Raw genomic sequence first — 15547 nt, forward strand, 5'->3', positions numbered from 1 at the left:
GACGGAAAAGACTTGGGAGGGAGGAGGGAAAGCGGTAGAAAGGAGCAGCGGGGGAGAGTTAGCGGGGCTCCGCGTTGGGACCTAGGGCAGGGGGAGGGGAGGAGGGCGCAGGGGGAGCTCGCGATGGTATCCGGAATCCAACTCTTGGAAACTGGCAAGCAAGGCCAAGTTTGGGGAGGTGCCCCGGCCTATCTTCTAGCCTTCTGGCTGCTTCCCGGAGTACCTGGCCCCGGGGCTCCCACCTGGAGATTCGGAACGACAGGCCCCATCCCCTCCCCCACCCAGCTCTGCGAAGAAAGAGCCTCCTCTGGAGCCTTGGCAGAAGTTGGCCGGAGCCAATCGCCAGGAAAGGGGCCGGTGTGTTACAGCACAGAGGGAGACCTGTGTGAAGGTGTGGGGGCGGGGGCAGGCCCTGGGAAGGGGGCTTGAGCAGCTACAGAGGACGGAGGGAGCCCAGACTAAACCGTGCGTGCTGCCGAGGTGGGGGACTGTCTAGTTCCAGGCTCAGACGTGGTGTCTGCTCTTCCTGGCCGGGGGCCTGGAGAGGGCCCCGGGGGGGAGTGGGCACTGCCGCCCGGGGTTGAGCAGTTCTGGCCAGGGACATTGGTCACTGCTGCAGCCCGGTCCAGGGAGTGAGGCGGCTGCTCCAGCTGGACCGAGTTCTGTGAGCCAGGGGAGAAGCCAGAATTTCCTAGTTGGCCCCCTGGCCCTCTTGCTGCTTCCCACCTCACTTCACCTTCCCCGGTGAGCTCCCTTGGGGCATCTTGGCCGGATGCTGCCTCCTTCTCAGGGCTCAGCCATGCTCTTCTCTTGGCTCCTGGTGACTCACTCCATTGATATTAGAGAGGCAAGGACCCCAAACAGACCTTCCTCTTGACGAGATGGTTTTCTGTCCCCGAGGACTGTCAGGTCTCTCAAACAACTTTAGGAAAAATACAAACTTTCGTGAAACTTGGACTTGGGGGTCTGACTTGCCCGGATCTCACCTCCTCGGCGGTGGGGTTTTTGCTGTGCTTTCCTTCTGGAGGTTGAGGGCACTTGGAAGAAGCTACACAGGGAGTTCTGGGCTTCCCTTCCCTCTCTCCACTCCCCCATGCTATGAAGCTTCCCCGAGTAGAGCCCCGAATTCCAAGAGTGCAGGACTTGTGTGCAGGTGTGCTGGCCAGAGAGAGAAAGAACTGTCACTGTTTAAAGAGATGGCTCCACATTTTCGTGCAGTCCGGATGGAGGTGGGTGAGGGACTGAACCACTGGTTCCAACTCCTCTACCCGCCAGGGGCCTTCCTTCGCTCTCTTCCTCACCTCCTGTTCAAGGAGGTTGCATTAAGCTCTGAGCCTTTCCTCGGTCCCAGCCTCTGCCCAGAGAAAGCTGCTCTAAGGCCTACAGTGTCCCAGTGCCCTCCTTGGGGCCATGGGTCCCATCTTCCACCGGCAAGGTAGGATGACCAAATCCCAAGACCCCCTGGGTGAGAGCCCCTCTGAGAAGCCTTCTCGGATATCTCTAGAACACAATGTCTCCCTGCCTTTCTGAATCCCTCTGGCACTTGTAGCCCGTATCCACAGTTACACTGTAAGATACATATGTTTTCTGTGTGGTTTTCATTTTTTTTTTCTAAACGTTTATTTATTTTTGAGACAGAGAGAGACAGAGCATGAACAGGGGAGGGGCAGAGAGAGAGGGAGACACAGAATCTGAAACAGGCTCCAGGCTCTGAGCGGTCAGCACAGAGCCCGACGCGGGGCTTGAACTCACAGACTGTGAGATCATGACCTGAGCCGAAGTCAGACGCTTAACCGACCAAGCCACCCAGGCGCCCCTCATTTTTTTTTTAACCCTTGTATTAACTGGTCTTATCTTAGCAACAAGCCTGGGAGCCCCTTGGGACAAGAGCGATGCCTTAGGTGCACCCCCTGTGGACTAGTGCATTTAGTTGCAAAATATGATTTCTTTTGTGATGCAAGCAATACATAGGCAGCTATCAAGCTAGACCTACATACAACTGACCTCAAATAGAAATGGCCATAAAAGTTCAACCGAAAACAAAGTTTTGGGGAAAACACTAAAGTATATGAAAAAATTAAAGCCTATTTCAAAGTGATCTAGTTTGACCAGCGGCAAAGTGCCGCATACTTCTGAGCTAAGTTGCTCTTGATTTCATCCTCTGTCGCTGTGATTCATCTTTGCTAGTGAACTCTTTCTACATATAAGAACTCTGGATTCTTCCCAGTAATCATGGTTCATCTGTGAATACAGTTTCATTCTCCACTTGCTGTGGTGGAGGGGGGAGGGGGGGGCGGATTTTTTTTTTTTCATCAGAGAAGAGAATTGAGCAAAGCAAAATAAAATTTAATATTTAAATCAACAAAGCCAAAATAAATTACGGAAATTATTTAAATTCTAAAGCCAACTAAACACCAATATTAATATTTTACCCATTCGTGAATCCAAACAACTACCATTTCAAAACCTCTAATTTGTGACTCAGACTAAGACTGAACCTGTATGTGGCAAAAAGAGAAAAAAAAAATCATGGATTTGGAGATTACTTACCCAGCAATCTCACTATCCAGAACATAGCCAAGAAGCTAAAAAGAAGAGGAAATAAACCGGTGAGCAGGGGATGAAGCACCACTCGGAAACCTGAGCAGCCATAATTCACGTCACAGACTGAAAGCATATGCATTTTATGCATAGTACAGCCCCTCTTGCCCTGGGTGTGTTGATCATGGTTTAGATATTGCATTCACAGGTAATGTCATCTGACCTCACCAATTAGATGCAGAAAGATAGAGGTAAAATAGCAAAACAGTTGTGGGACGAAAGCACAATAAGAACAGCAAGAAGGGACAAGAAAAGAAGGTAGAAAACTCAATATGAAGTTGACCCAGTGAATAAAGAACATGGTAGCCTGGGGCCAAGAGGGCTGGGGTCAAATGCTCCATGGTCCTCAATGGCACCAGGGGGTATCCAGCTTCATGGCATCTGCCGCAGTGCTGTGGTTCACAGTGATGAACTTCAATGTCCAGGAAAATGTTCCTTTGAGTTTAATATGGTCTCTTTGAGGAGGCAGGGAGCTACGCATTACATTTTAGAAAGGTCTCTGTGAAACATAATGAAAATAAATGTTTGTTCACTTAATGTAAAAAAAATCTCCTGTCCTAGCAGTGCAACATAGATGCGGAAGCGCCGCGGTGCCTTGAACTGCAGAATTGTATCAAAGAGCTGCTGGTTCCCCCACTGGGTGGAAGAAAAGCATGGATGGCTGAGGACAAAGGTCCCACGTGGCCTCGTCATCCACTTACACCTTTGAGAATAGCACGCCTGATAGCAGGTAGAACATTTGGCGATCAAACAGATACGATCAGTGCATCTGCCCCAGCTCAGATCGATGCGGTGAGACAGATGGATGAAGCCAGTCATTTTTGTATGGTGTAGACAAACTAACTGTTCAACTATTTTTTCCTTTTTATGGGCATATTAAATTTAGACTTCCGTAGACACAGACTCACTGGGAAAGGTATTTGTAGGTAGACTGGAAAGAAAGGGTCTTTCTCTCCCTCTGCACAAATTCCATTTAAAAATAGTGATAAAGTGAGGAAGGACTCGCATTCCAAAGAGGTAAACCCACCCCAAATATGGCAGGTGGTGAAGGCGCACACTTCACTCAGGCTCTAGCCGCACTTCACCCAGACGGCCAGCCAGCCGTGGTGGAGGGCTGGCGGGTCCGCCTCGTTCAGTGACATTCAGCTTCTGTCGGTTGGGCTCAGTTCAGACGTCCTTTCAAGATGTGTTTATGTTTTCCTTTGGCATTTTGGGGGCAGAGTAACAGAATCAGGACTATCCAGGATAGGGTTTCCAGATTCATGGTGTACATTCCATCGCATAGGAGCATAAATGTGTTACTATGTGTCTTCAAATGCAAACAACATCAAGAATCCCACTCAGTGTCCTCCGTCCTGTCTTAGCCCCGTGTGACTCCAGGTTAGCGCTTCTGTACGAAACGGGGAGATAGAGAGGGTGAAGAGACTGCCTTTGAATTCTCGTAAAGGAAACAAGAGAAAAAAGGAATTTGAGAAATGCTGGAAGGAAGGTACCCTCCTAAAAAAAAAAAAAAAAAGGAAAAGAAAAGAAACCACACAAAGAGAGAGAGAGGGAAGGACAGAAAGAATAGCAGAGAGCAATGCTGGGGAAGGCTTCCTGGGAGAAGTTGGCCTCTGGGACAGGTAGGGTTTTGAAAATGCAGAGGCATAGGAAGGGCACGGGTTGGCTCCTATAAGAAGGCAAACAGGCAATGAAGCAGAAGACATGGCAAGGCTCCCAGAGCAGCGTGGAGTCAGCCTTGGGGGCCACCGGGAATAAGACATAGCCATCCGGATGAAATCAAGGCCAGACGCAGAGGACTCCATGAATGCCGCTATTTGTCACTGAGTCTGCCTCAGACCTGCCTCTCTTACTTCGCTCTCCCACTTCAACTTGTCTCCCACGAGATAGGCCTTTTGCGGAAAAAGAGAGAAAGATGTCTGGGGTTGTTTTTTTTTTTTTAAGGTTTACTTTTTTTTTTAATTTTTTTTTTAACGTTTATTTATTTTTGAGGCAGAGGGAGACAGAGCATGAACAGGGGAGGGTCAGAGAGAGGGAGACACAGAATCTGAAACAGGCTCCAGGCTCTGAGCTGTCAGCACAGAGCCCAACGCGGGGCTCGAACCCACGGACCGCGAAATCATGACCTGAGCCGAAGTCAGCCGCTCAACTGACTGAGCCACCCAGGCGCCCCTAAGGTTTACTTTTTGAAGAAATACAGAGATGATCTTCCCATTTCCCTTCCTTCCTCCTTCCTTCCTTCCTTCCTTCCTTCTTTCCTTCCTTTACATAAGCCTTTCATACCAAGTCTTGCGTTTTCTTAAAGTGCATGGTGTTCTGGCTTCTAAGGAACGTGTGTCTCTCTCATCAGTCCTTGGTGGTGCTGGGGTGCAGGGAAAAACACAAATGACTCAATGCAGAGATGTCCGAGCACTCCCAGCAGAGGCTGTGAGTGAGGCAGTCGGTTCTGCGTCGGAAGGTCGTCCAGCCACCGCCGTCTCCCAGAGCCAGAGAGCCTTTGCTCTGGGCACTCGTCCAGCAATGACACAGCTCTGTGGCTCCAGGGGCACCCCTGGAGGGGCCCCAAACCTGCCAGACAAGTGAAAGTGGGTGGCTTCTGTCTCCCATCTCTCTCCCTCCCTTGCACTCCTCACTTACATATCGCCAGTACCTTGGGGTTGTGCCCTGAGTCGTTCGTTCATTCCCTCGTCTATTCTTCACGCATGTAGAGAAAGCCTACGTGACTCTCTTCTCATACGTCCTGGAGACCAGGGGCCATAACGTACACACAGCGGGTCTCCATAGGTGCCAAAACAGAGTTGAGTGTTCTAAATCTTTGCGACTGGCAGTGTGGTCCGTGGACAAGCATCCCCAACCTACCCTGGGGCCTTGTTAGAAAAACAGAACCTACTAAATCAGAACTGGCGTTTTCCCGAGATCGCCAGATAACTCAGATGCCCATTAAAGCTGGAGAAGTGCCCGTCTAAGGACTGGAGGTGATGGCTAGTGAGTTGTGCCCCCCCAGCCCCCCCGGGCTGATGGAGTGGTGTGGTCTGCACGGTGGGGATCCCACGTGCCCTGCATCTGCAGGCATGGCAGGGTGGGGGCCCGAGTCCAGGGCTGGGGGACAGGAGCTGAGGGAGAGGGATGGACAGAAGGTTGTAGAGGGGGCACGGCTTTGAAAGGCCTGCTGCTGGGGGTGTGAGCGTGTTAACTCTCAAAGGCCGGCTCCTTCTGTGGTAGGGGGGAGGTCACTTTCCCTGTGTTCTATTTCTGAGGGGAAATGGGGTCAGCGCGAGGAAGAGCCTGAGCTCCGTGGAGACGGCGTCAGGGCAGAGCAGGAGACGAGTGGAGGCTGACGTCGGACCCCTTTCCCAACAAGCGCCTCAGCCCTGCCTCTCCGGGGCCGCTCACCCATGAACTCTTCCTGGGTGGGAAGCGGCACGGAAAGCGAGGAGCTAGATGGGGATGCCTCTGGGCCTAGTGGGGCGCGCACCCTTCAGAGAAAGCCAGGCGCCTGGAAGCCACGTTTATTCTGCCCCGGTTGGGGGGGGGGGGTGCTGCCCTCCAGGAAGTCCCTGAAAAGCTCAAGGGAACTTGTGGCAAGCTTCTAGTGGGTTCCCCTGCCAAAAACAACCTCTGGAGGGAGCAGGACAGTGTGTACTGCCCTTCTCCACACCGCAAACCCAACGAGGGCGCCTTGTCTGCCCTGCCTGAGGCACCTGTCCAGGGGCAGCCGGAGCACCATTCTGTCCTCACGCCCCGCACTGGCTCTAGCCTGCAGGCCAGCTCCTCGGCTGACACCCACCCGCTGCCCTTGAAACCCCTCCCTCAGAGCCTTGGAGTCCTTCTTGACTGCCCCCCCCAACCCCATCCTCCTTCCGGTCCCCTCCCCTTCCTGTGTCTTCAGCTCCACTGTGCTAAGCACCAGCTATGCCCTAGGCACTTGGTAAATGGTGTGGGGGACACAAAGAAAGATCTATTTAATATGGATCCTATCCTCAAGGAGATTACCCCCCCCCCCAGGAGATACTCACATAAAAAGCCAAACTAAGAGGTAAATACATGGTAATATGTTGTGATGAGGTGTGATGGCCATGCCCTGTACGGAAGCACTCTGTCCTGGCCAGCACTCTGTCCTGGCCTTTAACTGAGACTCGCTCTTGACACAGCCTTGGGCAATGAGGACAGCTTGGTCACACCTGTGCTACACCAGCGTTAGTAATCTCCTTCTGAGCTCCAGAGATCTGCCTTCTTCCACCCCCACCTTCACCCCCAATGATAAGTCTCTTCCTCTGGCAGCTTAGCTATGTGACCAGCGAGGCCCCCACAACGGGGTTTGCTCCTTGTCCCATAGGGACCCCGCCCTGGAGTCCTCCGCTGGTTGTCCGAGCATTTCCTTCCCACGCAATCAAGCGAGAGTAAAGAATCCCACGGGCATCCGGTTGTCACCTGTGCCAGCCCGCCAGGACATCAGTCTAGTGTCACCCTCGCAGTACCTAGAAACACATCTATCCTTACTGTTTTCTTGGGTACACATAAAAAGAAACGAGGGTTGCCCTTCGACCCACTCAGGTTCAACACGGCAAGTGCACTTCCTAGCTTTGCCCCCTTGGGCGAATCACGCAGCTTCTCTGAATCTCATCTATAAAACCAGGGTAACAGCAATGTGCTCATGGGCTCATGGTGAGGACAAATCAAGTAACAGATGTGGAGTGCTTTACAGAGGAGGCTCAGAGTCGTGTTTCTCATCCTCAGCACCGCTTTCCTTGGCCACTGCCCTAGTTACTGACCCTCATCCCCTCTGTCTCGTCACCCCATACAGAAACAATACCACTTCTCTGTGTTTAATCAAGTCGCATTAACATTTTTTGTCTTACCGGTTATGTCTCCACGAGTTCGGATTACAACTAACGGCGTCGAGGCTGATCAACGAACATCCTGCAGTTTGAGGTTTTCAGCTGAAGACGTTGTAATTATCTTAAAATCCGTAACACAAGCTCTGGGTGCACAAACTTTCAGTATTACCTGAAAAGCATCCTTGGCACCGGGAATATGTGGATTGGATACTCGGGCGCAGCTTTTCCCTAAGAAGGAGACCGGGACCTTGTCACGTTGTCATGAAGGCTGGGAAGACGAAAATAGCAGCTGACCTCCACCGTTATCAGGTTAAACAAGAAGACAAGTTTGATTTGACTGTCGAAAGATAAGATTTGGGGGAAACCACCTGCAAGGCTTTTTGATCCGGTTGGATGAGGAGCTTGAGAGGACCTAACTCAAAGAGAGGGAGAAGTTAGTTCTTCTCGGGTCAGGACAGGGACAGTGTGACATTTTCCAGGGAGGGAGAGCGATTCAAAATGAGTGAAAAAGATGCCTCATCCTATCTCGGTGTTCCTATGTCTTTAAATCTTGCTTAGAATTATGGAGCTTTGTTTCTATATTTTCCTGGGGCACCTGGGTGGCTCAGTCAGTTAAGCGTCTGACTTCAGCTCAGGTCACGATCTTGCGGTTTGTGAGTTCGAGCCCCGCCTCGGGCTCTGTGCTGACAGCTCAGAGCCTGGAGCCTGCTTGGGATTCTGTGTCTCCCTCTCTCTCTGCCCTTCTCCCACTTGCATTGTGTGTGTGTGTGTGTGTCTCCCCATCTCAAAAATAAACATTAAAAAAAAATTTAAATTATGTATTCTGATTCTTTGTAATCTTTATACTTAACTGCATTTACAGAGGGTTCTATTTGGTCAGGGAAGGTATATTTATTTTTTTTTTTAATTTTTTTTTCAACGTTTTTTATTTTTTTATTTTTGGGACAGAGAGAGACAGAGCATGAACGGGGGAGGGGAAGAGAGAGAGGGAGACACAGAATCGGAAACAGGCTCCAGGCTCCGAGCCATCAGCCCACAGCCTGACGCGGGGCTCGAACTCACGGACCGCGAGATCGTGACCTGGCTGAAGTCGGACGCTTAACCGACTGCGCCACCCAGGCGCCCCAGGGAAGGTATATTTAAATAGAAAATCGCATGCGCCAGGTTATTCAAACTGTCCACAGATACAACCGAATATCCACCTGGTGGCAGAGGGTCACAATTGCAGGCAAAGTGCCCAGGAGCCCGTGGGCTGAGGAGTGTGATTTAGCAAATGTCAGTGGAGGTCACATCACTCTTCTATAAGGGTTGTAAATACTTAACATTCTCCTTGTGAATTCAGTGACTGTGTTTATTCTTGGCGAGCACCTACCAGAAGTCTTTTAAATGACAGCGCTTAGCAGATGTTAGAGTCCCCTAATATTAATGCCTGTGAGTGTCTGTCCAGTCTGGTGTATTTGTTCTTGGAATTAAACTAAAGGGCAGGGATTCCTTTTGTCTAGCACAGATTCTCAGTGGAGATAACACTGAATGGTGATAACCCTGGGATAGTTGTCTAGCCTGAGAACTGGTAAGTAACATGATCGGTGCCAGGGTAGGGAGAAAGAAAGGAGATTTGAGAAATGCTGGAGGATATGTTTATTAAGAACTGACTTTTTACCACTTTGGTGCCTTGGGCTGCACAGCTTGCGAATGTGCAGGGGGGTGTATCCGTAGGCTCACAAACGGAGCTGCCCTTCTCTACCAGCTTGGAAACATTCTCTGTGGTTGCAGTGCTCATCACAACCTCTTTATGCATGATGAGTTACTCATTAAAGATGTTGCTTTAACGCTGAGATATGTGGGGGCAGCGGAGGGGGTTAGTCATCCCAGAAGGAGTGTGTGCAAGGTGAATCCAGCAGTAGGATGTGACAAGTGGGAGTGAGAAAGCAGGAAAAAAGCAATTTCATTTACCATCTTTTCCAGCAAACATTTCAAAAACACCTATGTTATGTATCGTCTTAGAGACACAAATTTATGCAATATTCTATTTCTTCTCTTGAACGGCATGTACATTCTTGCAAATCTCTTGGGCATGAAGCGGTGAAAAGAACACTGGCCTTGGACTTAGGAACTCTAAATTTTGCACTGGCCTGTGCATTTAATTTGCTGTGTGATCTTGATCTAATTGCTTTATTCTCTGGGCCTCAGAGGCTTCATCTGTAAAGTAGGGTAGCTTCATGTGGTTTTGTGATGAGAGGCACCAGCTCTAGTCTGTTTCCCTGTCCCCTTGACCCTAATCCTAGCAGAATTTAGTTTTTACTATCAAGGACCTATCAATGGAATCTGAAATAAGCTAAAATAAGAGATCAACTGGATGAAAGTTTTCCCACCCAGAAGCTCCTCTCCCCCTGGGACTCAGCACCTCTCTCCCAGCCCCACTTGTCTCCTGGGTCCATGCTGGCTGCCCAAGAAGAGGGAGAGGGGTTACCCAGAAATAGAGAAATAGAAAGCAGGATGTCTCCAGACATTTCCATTTCCCCAAGACCCAGGGGGAAAGGCAGAGAGAGAGAGAGAGAGAGAGAGAGCATGTCCAGATTTGTCATCTCTGAATTGGGTGGAAGGTGGGTGCATCTCAGCCCATCTTCTGGGTTATAATGACTAATGATGACAGATGCTCTGACAGGAATCACCTGGGGCCCTGCGTTTTCTTGCCTGATTCATGGGCCAGCCAGAGGTAGGGGAGCATTTCCAGTGCAAGCTGGTGATTCATCTCTGCCATGCTGAGTTGTCCTGGTTGCAAATCTACAAGAATGTAATTGGTGCCCAAGTAGACATCAGTTAATCAACCAGTGTTTATATGGTGGTAGTCCATGGACAAAGGCGTTAGTGCTCTAACCCGAGCAAGCATTAACTGAGCACTTACTACAGGTCCAGAGCATGCACACTCTGCACGGAGAACAAAAGAAATGTGTTCTAGTCCCTGCCCTCAAGAGAGCTTCAATCACATTTCAAGAGTTGGCCCCTCGAATGGGGTGTCAGAGACACAGAGATCCTTCAAGACAGAGCTACCTGATAGAACTTTCTGTGATGATGGTAACATTCAGTGTCTGTGCTGTTCAGTATGGTAGCCACTAGCCACGTGTGGTGCTTGAGCAATTGAAGTGTGGCTAATGCAATTGAGGAACTGAATTTTTAAGTTTATTTAATTTTAATTTTTAAAACTTTAATTAAATGGCCATATGTGGCCAGTAGTTATCATACTGGACCATGCATCATGTCCTTGCTATTCAAAATGTGTCCTGCAGACCAGAAACATCACATCACTTGGGAACATGTCAGAAATACAGAATTTCGGGCCCCAGCCCTACTGAATCAGAACCTTCCTTTGAATAAGATCCTGAGGTCATCTGTTTGTACATCAAGTTTGAGAAGCACTGGGCTAGGGCACTGCTTCCCAACTTGACTGCATATTAGAATCACTTACATATCAGGAAGCTTTTAAAACTCCCCGTGTTGTGACTGCACCCCAGACAAATGAAACCAGTATTTGTGGGGGGTGAAACCCAGGCACCCGTGTTGTTTAAGCCCCCAGGTGATCCCAGCGTGCACACGAAGTTGAGAACGGCTACTCTGGGGCCAGGCAGCCAGCCTGGGTCACACTCTGATGGATGAGTCCATGTGAGGGCCAGCGACTCAGCCTTAGCCTCTAAATTCACTTGTTGGGCCCAGCTGCCTGGGAAGCCAAAGGGAGTTATTCATTTTCAGCAAGTGTAAGAACTGGCTGGGGTTTATGTTTGTTTCCAGCGCCTAAGTGAGATGTTCATTAGTTTTTGACAAAACACGTCCAAATGCCACAGTACCAAAGGGTATTGAGCCAGCCGGGTCACTGAAGGCTGGGAAGGGCTGATTCACTTCCTCACTCTGGGGCCTGGATACCCTGGCATCCCAGAGCAGCCCCATGAAGGGAGCTATTATTCCCACTCAGGGTGGAGGCGGCTGGTTTTTCCAATGCAACTTGTCTTCAGCTCTCCCTTACTGCTGCTCAGCAAGTGCCCAAGGGTCACTGGGGCCAAAAGAGAAAAGGTGGGTTTTCCTGAACAGCCAGACTCTCATCCTGTTGATCTGAACAAGACCTGAGAGGCCCCAGCCACTTTCTAGTGATGAATGACATTTGCAGAGATGAGTCTTCATCTCCCAGAGGGTGAAGTTTCAGGGAAAGCACGTCTGAAATCGGGGTCTGAAGAAATTGGGTCCCACCAGCAGCAAGACTGTCCCAAGGGATGGAGCTGCAGCCCCAGCGTGGGGTGTTGATTTCCAGAGTCTCACTGAGGAACATCTTCTTTGACTCAGGTGATATGGAGATGCAAATGATTCACTTTGTAAATGAGATCCCCAACTATGTGACTTTTGGCTCATTTGTCTTGACATATCCATAGAATTTCTTAAGCTCTGAATCCATAGTTCTTCTCATGCATTGCATGCTGACCTTAGGAGAGTCGGTGAATACAAGGGTGTCTTTAGGAAGACAATGAGAGAGCCAGCCATGATTTTCACCCATCTTGGAGCAAGGGAGGAACCAAGACCAGCACTGAGAGTTTCCAAGGACAACCAGAGCAAATGCCTCTCTGCCTTCTCTCCACCTCCAAGTCCACCTTCACCTGTAGGTTACCAAGCATCTTCCAGATATCCAGATATCCTTAGAAAGCTTTGTTAGCCAGCAGGTCCCTAGACCACAAGCCACATATGAATGAATGAGGCTCTCTCTGTGCTCTGGCTGGATATGAGCCTATTTCCTGGGGAAGATTAGGAAGGAGGCAGGGAGAGGATTTTTCTCCCCTCCATGGTTGCCTAGACAAGGTTGTGCCCAGGGGAAAGAGAGAAAGTTGGCCAAATGTTATCTCTTCCAGCTTTCTTAACTCTATTGCTGTCCTGTTGTCTCTCTGAAGACTTGGTGTCACTCACCTACAATGATGTCTGGGCTATACAATTAGCACTTGGCTAAGTGCTCGCTAATTCTTCAATGGCACTTCATCACCATGCCATAAAGCATCAGGGCCCTGCAGGCTCCTTGGAGGCCAAAGAGTCCAACACTCTTGACTCACAGATGGGGGAAATGGCGCCCAGGAAGCAGTGCTCTGAGCATATTGGAGCCTGAGGCTAAAGGAGAAATCAGTAATACTGATTCCATATCTATTGAAAACTTTGGTATTTTGTTCATTATGGATTTTTTTTGCATTAATTTTTGAAAACAGTGCCTTAAAATCCTCTCTACCTTAACTACTGAGTTTTTTGGTGCCCCTTCAAGTTTATACCTGAGGTGAGTGTCTGACTTGAGGCCTGGCCCTGGCAGGAAGGGTTGCTCAAGATGACACTAGTTTTGACCAAAGGCCAAAGGAGAACTTGGGTCTTCCAAATCTGTGAACTTCCTTCTTTTATGTTCACTTCAAGTGCAAATCCTATCTCTCCAAATAAGTGGAGAGTTCTAGTGGGCAGGGAGCTGAATTGGTAGAATAATGACACCCTTATAATGTTATTGTCCAACCAGAGAAACAATATTTACAAGTTCAAGAAGCTGCAAAATCATTCTCTAAATACAGGATTGCTGTTGATGGCTGTGTCAAGCTATTGTTACTGCAGTAAGATAATAAGAGATATGGGGACACATTCCAAGATGTGGACTAGTTCCCCAGCCCAACTCTCTCTCACCTGTACTACTTTCCAAGCGAGGAAGCCCCTTCCATTCTTTCCAAACCCAGGCTGATGACATTCTTCAAGGGTTTTGTTTCTTTGATCAAGCTTTACCACATCTGTGGTTCTTTTACTCACCCCATGCTCCTGGCATAGAGCACAGCCGTGGGACATGGAGAATGAACAATAAATAACAACTGAGCACCAAGGATCACCTCTTCTTTCTGTGTAATGGCTGCGTGACGTGGAGCATTGCTCGGTATGGCGGCACCATGTTGATGGACATCAGTTGCTTCTCTTTGTTCTCTCCTTCCCTTTCCTGCTCTCCCCTTTCCCTCTCAATCTCTCTTTCTCTCTCCCCCTTTTTGGCTGGGGTTAAGCCTTTTTTTTTCCCTCCAGGGTTCTGCATTGCAGAGGTATGTAATGCACATAGTTTTCTCAGAAAGAGTACATGTTCCCTGCCCAGAATCAGTGCTGCTTGGGATTCATGTCCCCTACCTATAGGGTCAGCTGTGCCCCACTCAATGGGAAGACCTGAAAACCCCAAAGTATGGAAAGTGTGGTTCGGTGATGAGATGTTACAGACAACCCATTTCCTAAAGTGTCTGTGAGCATGGGTGCTGGAAGAGCCCAAAAAGGAGAAAGGAAAGCCACCTTGCTGGGAACCAAGTTGGGTCAGCTTTGCTTCAGCTACAAAGAAAGGAAAGTACACTTGGTCTTTCTTCTCTCCCTTTTTTGCATCATTATTCTTTTTTTTAAAGAAAAAAATCATAATTTTAATATTATTTTTAATAGGTAATTCATTCTCATGATTCAAAATATCAAAGGTATAGAAGGTAAAGTCTCCTCCCAGCCACTTACTTCCCCTTCCAGAGGGGACCAACTTGACCTGTCCTCAGGTACCTGTCCAGAGATATTCCAAGCATACCCAAACATCTGTGCATAAAATCTCCCACTCCTGTTACAAATGGTAAAAAGTCATTCCTCCCCTCTCTTAGCGCAAATGGGAACGTACTCCATATACTGGTCTTCACACAGGACTTCGGTTTTTTTGTATCTTGGAGATGATTCCAAACCAACCCATTAAATATGTTCTCATTGTTTTAATGATGCTTTACTATTCCATTGTATGGCATACTACAATCTGTTTAACAAGTCCCCTTTTGATGGACATTTGAGCTCTTTCCAGTCTTTTGCTGAAGAAATGCTGCAGTAATATTGGTATATATGTCACTTTGCACATACACACATTTATCTGTAGGATAATTTCCTAGAAGCAGAATTGCTGGGTCAAAATTGATGTGTGTTAAAAAGTTTGACAGGTAGGGGCGCCTGGGTGGCTCAGTCAGTTGAACGTCTAACTCTTGATTTTGGTTCAGGTAATAATCCCAGGGTTGTGGGATCAAGCCCTGCGTTGGGCTCTGCGCTGAACATGGAACCTGATCTGACAGGTATTACTAAGTTCCCTTCTACATTGCACATGCCATTCCCTTCAGCAGGGTATGAGTGCCCATTTGACCAAACCTTTTCCAGCCACTCCTGCCATGGTTTACTAAGGAGAAATCTCACAACAGCCACCTGTATGGTGACTAACCCTTCAGGCCTTTTCCTATCTGAAAAGTGAAGAATGGTGTCTGAGTGTGGTTTTGATTTGTATTTCTCTTATTAAGACTGGGCTTTATTTTGTTTTTATTTTCTAGGAGCTCTTTTTTTTCCATATACTTAGCCCACTTTTCTATTGTGTTTTGTATTTTGTGTAGTATCTGATTTGTGCACACTCTTTGTACAGATCATTAGACCTTGTCCAGGGTAAGAATAGCAAGTACTTCTTTGTGGTTTGGCATTTTGTCTTTTGACTTTGCCTGTGGTGATTTTGTTTGCCAGGCAAACCTTTTTATTTTTATCATTAAGTTTATCATTATTTTATGATTTCTGGTTTCATTCATAGATTTCAAAATTCTCTTTTAGAGTTTGATTTTTACTTTTTTAATGTTTATCTATTTTTGAGAGAGAGACAGAGTGCGAGCAGGGGAGGGGCAGAGAGAGGGGGAGACATAGAATCCGAAGTAGGTTCCAGGCTCTGAGCTGTCAGCACAGAGCCTGACATGGGGCTTGAACCCACAAACTGTGAGATCATGACCTGAACCGAAATCAGACACATCCAACTGAGCCACCCAGGCACCCATTTTTTTTTTTTTTTTTTTTTGGAGAGAGAGCACGCACACGCAAGCAGGGGAGGGGCAGTGGAGGAGAGATAATCTTAAGTGGGCTCCACGTGGAGCCTGGTGCGGGGCTTGAGGGGCTCGATCTCATAACCCTGAGATCATGACCTGAATCGAAATCAAGAGTCAGTCATTCAACTGACTGAGCCACCCAGGTACCCTTGATTTTTACATTTAAGCTTTATATCTACAGGCAACTCATTTCCTTTAAAGGTG

Source organism: Panthera onca, chromosome B4 (genome assembly GCF_046562875.1).
Source record: "Panthera onca isolate mPanOnc1 chromosome B4, mPanOnc1 haplotype 2, whole genome shotgun sequence".
Taxonomy (NCBI): domain Eukaryota; kingdom Metazoa; phylum Chordata; class Mammalia; order Carnivora; family Felidae; genus Panthera; species Panthera onca.